This window comes from Crotalus tigris, unplaced genomic scaffold (genome assembly GCF_016545835.1).
Source record: "Crotalus tigris isolate CLP2741 ecotype Arizona unplaced genomic scaffold, ASM1654583v1 scf7180000017551.9496454, whole genome shotgun sequence".
Classification (NCBI taxonomy): domain Eukaryota; kingdom Metazoa; phylum Chordata; class Lepidosauria; order Squamata; family Viperidae; genus Crotalus; species Crotalus tigris.
In genome coordinates this window covers 2,500,852-2,507,667 of record NW_024096469.1, presented here as the reverse complement: position 1 = coordinate 2,507,667, position 6,816 = coordinate 2,500,852, and positions in this window count along the sequence as shown.

The window sequence follows — 6,816 nt, the reverse complement described above, 5'->3', positions numbered from 1 at the left end:
ACCTCCTAGGTCCGTCCAAGACCTGTCAGGAGGCTGTCCATTCCCTAAACCCCGTTCTGTGTCCGGGCTCGTGTGGGTTTCTGTACCTTCCCACAACTCAGTTACTCCCTGATTTGGGCTAGAGGTGTTGTGGTCGGGACTTGGTTCCTCGACCACCTCCCTGTATGTTTGACCCCCTGTAGGACTTGGGGTAAGGTCAGGCCAACTCTGGGGATTATGTGCCAGCTCTCTTGCAGGGTATGATTTATTGGGATGCTCCCGGGTATCCTCCCTGACTGGAGTACTGTGCTGTGCAGGTGAATAGTGATTGTACCCCCGAGGTGACTCCTTGGCTGAAGTAGGCGTGAATGCCTGGTAGTTGGATAGGCTCTTAGAATTCCTGTTTGGGGCACTCGCGGAATCTTGGAATGGGCCGTTTGTGGCTCCATCATTGGAGGTGGGCAGCAGCTCGTGCCCATCCCTTTGCTCTAAAGGGTCCCCCTCCCCCCCTGGAAAAGACCCAGGAGTCTCATCTGGAAGATCCTGCCTAGGGCGGAGTTGGTCGATGTGCCGACGTAGGACACAACCGTTGTCCAGGGCTACCTCGTAGGATAGAGGACCTGTGACCCTGGAAATAGAACCCTTCTCCCTGTAGAAGTGGACGATGTGGTGCAGTAAGAAAGGAGAAAGTCAGCCAACCTGTGATGCCAGTCCCCATAGGTGAGTCTTTTCAAGGCGTCCTTTGTGATGCGGACCATGCGTTCAGCCATACCATTGGTGGACGGGTGGAAGGGTGCAGACGTGGCATGACGAATCATGTTAGCCTGTAAGAAAGCTTGGAATTCGGAGGAAGTAAATTGAGGGCCGTTGTCAGACACAAATTCAACCGTGTGCAGCAAAAATCCCCCTCAGTACCTGAATAGTCTTTGCAGTGGTGGTGGATGAGACAGGTACAACCTCAAGCCATTTTGAATGACTGTCAACGAGGACCAAGAAAAACTGGCCCTGAAAGGGCCCAGCGTAGTCAATGTGCACCCTAGACCATGGGGACTGTGTATCCTCCCATCTATGCACAGGAGCTTGGGGCATCTCTGGGCGAGAGCGCTGGCACAGGTGGCATGCCACCTTAGCCTCAATGTCCTTATCCAAACCAGGCCACCACAAGTGGCTGCGCGCAAGGGCCTTCATGCGAACAATGCCAGGATGACCTTCGTGGAGGGACTCTAAGATCCTAGTCCTCATTGAGGTGGGAATGACAACTCTGTTTCCCCAAAGCAGACAACCCTGAGAAGTGGACAACTCATTCCTTTTGGACCAGAAACTTTGAAACTCAGGACTAGGGCAGTGCTCAGGCCATCCAGACAAAACCCAAGAAAGGACACGTGAAAGTGTGTGATCTGTGCCTGTTTCAGCGGCAACATCCCTGGCATTCAGAGGGGACTTGGGCAAGGCTTGGATGGAAAGAATGTTGACAGCTGGCGCAGGGTCAGCTTCTACTACTGGCAGGGGCAATCTACTGAGGCCATCAGCATGGCCCATTTCTTTCCCAGGCTTGTGGAGTAAGGAAAAATCATATGCAGACAGAAAAATAGACCACCTAAGCATTCTAGGGGAAATGATTTGGGGAGTTTGTTTACGTGTGGTAAACAGTCCCAGCAGAGGCTTATGGTCAGTGAAGACCGTGAAATGCCTGCCATACAAAAAATCATGGAATTTTTTAATTCCAGCAACAACAGCAGAGCCTCCCTGTCTATCTGAGCGTAGTTGCGCTCAGCAGAAGACAGTGTTCTGGAGTAATATGCAACAGGAACCTGAGTTCCATCAGACCTGAGGTGGCTCAGGACAGCTCCTACCCCGTAAGGGGAAGCATCACAAGCGATGCACACAGGAAGGGACTCATTGAAGTGTGCAAGTACACTGTTAGAAGTGAGTAAGGCCTTGACCTCATTGAAACTAGCCTCATGTGTTTGTGACCATTGCCACACTGCTTGTTTGTCTAATAGCCTGTGAAGAGGCTCAGCTACACTAGCTTTATGTGGAAGAAAGGAATTGTAGAAATTCAGGAGGCCCAGAAAGGCCTGAAGTTCGGCCTTAGACTTTGGCCTAGGTGCTTCTAAAATGGCAGTTAGTTTGGATTCAGCAGGGTGAATCCCAGCAGCATCAATTTTGAACCCCAGAAATTTAGTAGAAGGCACCCCAATTTTGCATTTGTCTTTTTTGAGCTTGAGGCCTGTTTTCCTGAACCTTAACAGAACAGCCCTTAGCCTTTCAGCTAGAATGTGTGTGGAGTCTCCTGCAATTAAGACATCATCAAAGTAGGGGCAAACCCCCGGTATGCCCCATAGTGTGTTTTCCATTACGTTTTGGAAAATCCCAGGAGCGACATTCACTCCAAACTGTAGCCTTTTTACCTTAAAGTCTCCCCTGTGGGTCACAATAGTCTGAGCTATAGCAGCATCATCAGGCATCCCACCTTCGTCGCCAGTGTTGAGTCCTTGGCAGAAAGCAGACACGAGAAGCAGTTGTAGTTCTCAGGTTTTCTTTTATTCTGTGTTCAGCTTACAGGTGAAGGCTTCAGCAACGCCCAAAAGCTCCCAGCCTCTTATATAGGCAATTCCCAGGTCAATGTGTTACTTTTCCCGCGCCAGCACCCGCGCATGCACACAGGCGCTGGCGACAGCCTGTCTGGTCCCGGGCAGCTTGCACCTGCCCGGGACTGCCTGCAAATGCCCCGAGCCCGTTTGCAAGGCTCGGGACATAACAATTTTGAATGTGTGCAAGTTCATACAGGGAGGAACACTTATTGCCAAACTAGGATTTTAAAACCACAACGGTTAAAGGCACTGCACTTGTCAGCTGGAAAGCTAGCATTGTGCAATGGGGTGAATTCCTATTTCTTATCCCATCTGCTGCCCACCTAGCAGTTTGAAAGTATGCAAATGCAAGTAGATAAATAGGTATCACTTCAGTGGGAAGGTAATAGCATTCTGTTTGCCTCAGCATATAGTCATGCCAACCACATGACCATTTCTTTGGAAAATATTGGCTCCTCGGCTAAGAAACGGAGATGAGCACCACCCCCTAGAGTCAGATTCAACTGGACCAGGGATAGGCAATCATGGCTCTTTTATGACTTGTGGACTTCAACTCCCAGAATTCCTGAGCCAGCCATGCTGGCTCCGGAATTCTGGGAGTTGAAGTCCACGAGTCATAAAAGACCCAAGATTGCCTATCCCTGGACTGGACAGAGGAAACTTTACCTTTATGTTTGCTTTTTTAGTAATTATCCACTCTTATTATCTTGATTAGTTTCAGACCTCAGGTCAGGATCTTGATGAAACAGCCCACTTCTACCATGATTTGTATATTGTGTTATTCATTGCCTAAGAAAGACACTGCAACCAACATTCATTTTCATATAATATATTACACTAGCAATGGTTCTTAGGGACGGTGTGTACAGGAAAGGCTAGTGTCATGATACATTTGCATTCCACAGTATTTATCTGAAATTTTAATACTGTATCCATTACTGACTATATACCTATCTTGAAAAATACTAAGAAAGATGGAAAGAAATGCAAGGAGAGCAATGTTGTGCTTGAGTTGACATGATATAAATTCTATATTTTATCACCTTGATTAAACAACGCTGGATAAAACATGGAGTAGGGTTAATCAATGTTTGGCTGGATAAAGGCTTTACTTTAAAATGCATTTCAAAGTCAAATATTTAAATGAATTGCTAGCTCAGGCGTAATCTAGTTTCCCCATTCAATTTGGTAGGATTGAAGTTTTGATCCTATCTACAATTACTAAGGAATCAGTGTCATTATAAATAATGATTTATAATAATAATTTATTTCTCAAATTTATGTGGTCACAATCTCACAAGAAGTGGACAGTAGCATAAAGCAAATTTATATATACTGCATATAAGACAATAAATATTTCAAACAAAGTCATATTTAAAAAGGGGTTTTTTTTAAAAAAAAAAAAAGCACACAAGAGATTCAATCAGCAATGGAGTCACCTCAAGATTTCACCTTAGATCCCCAAGCCTGATAACAAACCAGGGACTTCTGGAAAATAATGAGGGATGCAGTTGACCTCACTTTGGGTAGGGAGACTGTTCCATCAGGCAGACATCATGGAAGAGAAAACTCACCTCCACAGGCCTGCCAAGTGTAGAGAGAGACAGGAGCTGCACCATGCTTCTCTTGCCAGATCTGATGGGAAGAGCAGATGTAATCAGGGAGAGGTGGTAATAATAATAATAATAATAATAATAATAATAATAATAATAATAAGAAGAGAAGAAGAAGAAGAAGAAGAAGAAGAAGAAGAAGAAGAAGAAGAAGAAGAAGAAGAAGAAGAAGAAGAAGAAGAAGAAGAAGAAGAAGAAGAGAAGAAGAAGAAGAAGAAGAAGAAGAAGAAGAAGAAGAAGAAGAAGAAGAAGAAGAAGAAGTTGGAAGGGACTTTTGAGGTCATCTAGTTCAACCCCCTGCTCAGGCAGGAAACCCTATACCATTTCAGACAAATGGCTGTCCAGTCTCTTCTTAAAAATTTCCATTTTGGAGCATTTAATCAGACCCAGAAGCAGATTGATAACCAATGCAGCTCACAGAGCTGGGCATGTTTCTGAAAGGATCAACCCTCCTTCGGACGCCATCCAGGTCTCAGTAATATCTGCCAGGTCAGCCCTTTTCATCAACAATCGCACACGAGAGAGATCTTATTACAGCTTGACTTTAAAGGAGTATCCAGAAACCAGGATCTCTGATAGTCTGGTGACAGGGGCTGAGACAAGGCAACTGAAGCACAATATCAATATAAGACAATGCCCCCCCCCCCGTGTTTGCTGAGAATGGTCTACTCCCTCTCATGGAATTTATCAGCTTTGTCTGAGTAGAATCAAGTGATAGTGGGGTGCCCAAGGGCTCTGTTCTTGGCCCAGTGCTCTTCAACATCTTCATCAATGATTTAGATGAGGGGATAGATGGGGAACTCATCAAATTTACAGATGACACCAAGCTGGCAGGAATAGCCAACATTCCAGAAGATAGACTTAAGATACAGAAGGATCTTGACAGACTTGAACACTGGGCCCTATCTAATAAAATGAAATTCAACAGTAAAAAAGTAAGGTTCTACAATTAGGCAAGAAAAACCAAATGCACAGCTATAGTATAGGAGGTATCTTGTTCAATAGTAGTAACAGTGAGAGGGATCTCGGAGTCCTAGTGGGCAATCACTTAAATATCAGCCAGCAGTGTGCTGCAGCTGCCAAAAAAGCCAACACAGTGCTAGGCTGCATTAATAGAGGGATAGAATCAAGATCATGTGAAGTATTAATACTATTTTACAATGCCTTGGTAAGGCCACACTTGGAATACTGCATCCAGTTTTGGTCACCAAGGTGTAAAAAAGATGTTGAGAAAGAGTACAGAGAAGAGCAACAAAAATGATTACGGGACTTCCGGTGGATCTGCGCGGGCGATGGCGGCTACTTTGTAGCCGTCCTCCTGGGTAAGTGTAATGAATCGCTATGAACAGCGGACACCAGCTGTTCAGCGGTTCAAAATCCCCCTCCTGGGCAAAGGGGGGGGAAGAGGTTGTCTGAATAGTGGTAGAGCCACTTACGCACCCCCAATATTTTTTTGGGGGGGGTGTGAAAGGAGTGCTCCCACGGAGTTCAGACTGTCTCCGTTTCCCAGCTGCTTTTGTCCCTAGGGACAAAACAAGCCGTTGCAACCACCTCCGCGTTTAAAGAGATCTGGTGAGTTTTTCTTAGAAGCGGACAGAGTTGACTATAGGATTTAACTTTTGCTTTCTTTGACTTTATATGGATTTTGCTTAAAGATTTATTTTTACCTTTATATTCCCTCTTTTTATTTTTTACTTTTTGCTGAAAGGGAAAGTAAAATGGCGATCGGCAGACTTTCCAGTGTTTTTTCTATCTTTTTTTCCTTTTGGGAAGCTAGAACGGTGATCGGTAGGTTTTTTGGTGTTTTTCTTCCCCTTTTTCTTTTTTTTTTCTTTTCCTTTTAATGATTGGAATGATGTTTTATTCTTTTTTTCTTTTTTTTTGATGAAAGTGAAAAGAAAATGGTGATCGGTTTTTATGGATTTTAGAAGCATTTTTGGTGTTTTTTTTTTTCCCTTTCCTTTTTTCTTTTTTGTTTTGTTTTTTTTTATGATTGGAATGGAGTGTTAGCATTATTATTTTTGTTTAATTTCTGTGTTTTGTATTTTGTACTTTTTGGTACTTTTAAAAAATGGAATGGATTTTTTCTATTTATTTATTTTTTTCTTCTCCTTTTTCTTTTTCTTTTTTGAACTCCTTTTTTTATCATAATGATTCCCTCTTGAAGGATTTTTTTTTTTGAATTTATGGAGTTAATTTCTTATATTTTTTTTGCTTAATTCTTGCAATTTTTAAGAAGGAGTAAAGTTTTTTTTTTTTAAGATGGCTCCAAAGCGTCCACTAATCTCTACAGCTTCCAAGGTGGCTTCTTCTTCGATGTTATCATCAGGGCAACAATCTAAATTAATAGTTTCACCTTCTTCCTTGTCACAGTCAACAATGGTGAAGGACTTACAAGATATGATGGCAGATGTTATACTTCAAATTAGGGGAGAAATGAAAGAGATTTTAGAGGAAAATAATAAGACTTTGAAGCAAGAGATAGTTTTGACTTTAAAAGGAGTTGCCTCTGTTCTTGAAAAGTTGAATTCTCGTGTAGAAGAGGTGGTAGAAAAATTGGAATTGATGGAGGAAAAATTTGAAAGTATGGAAAAAGAGATGAAAAACTTTCAAGATGACATTCTTATGCT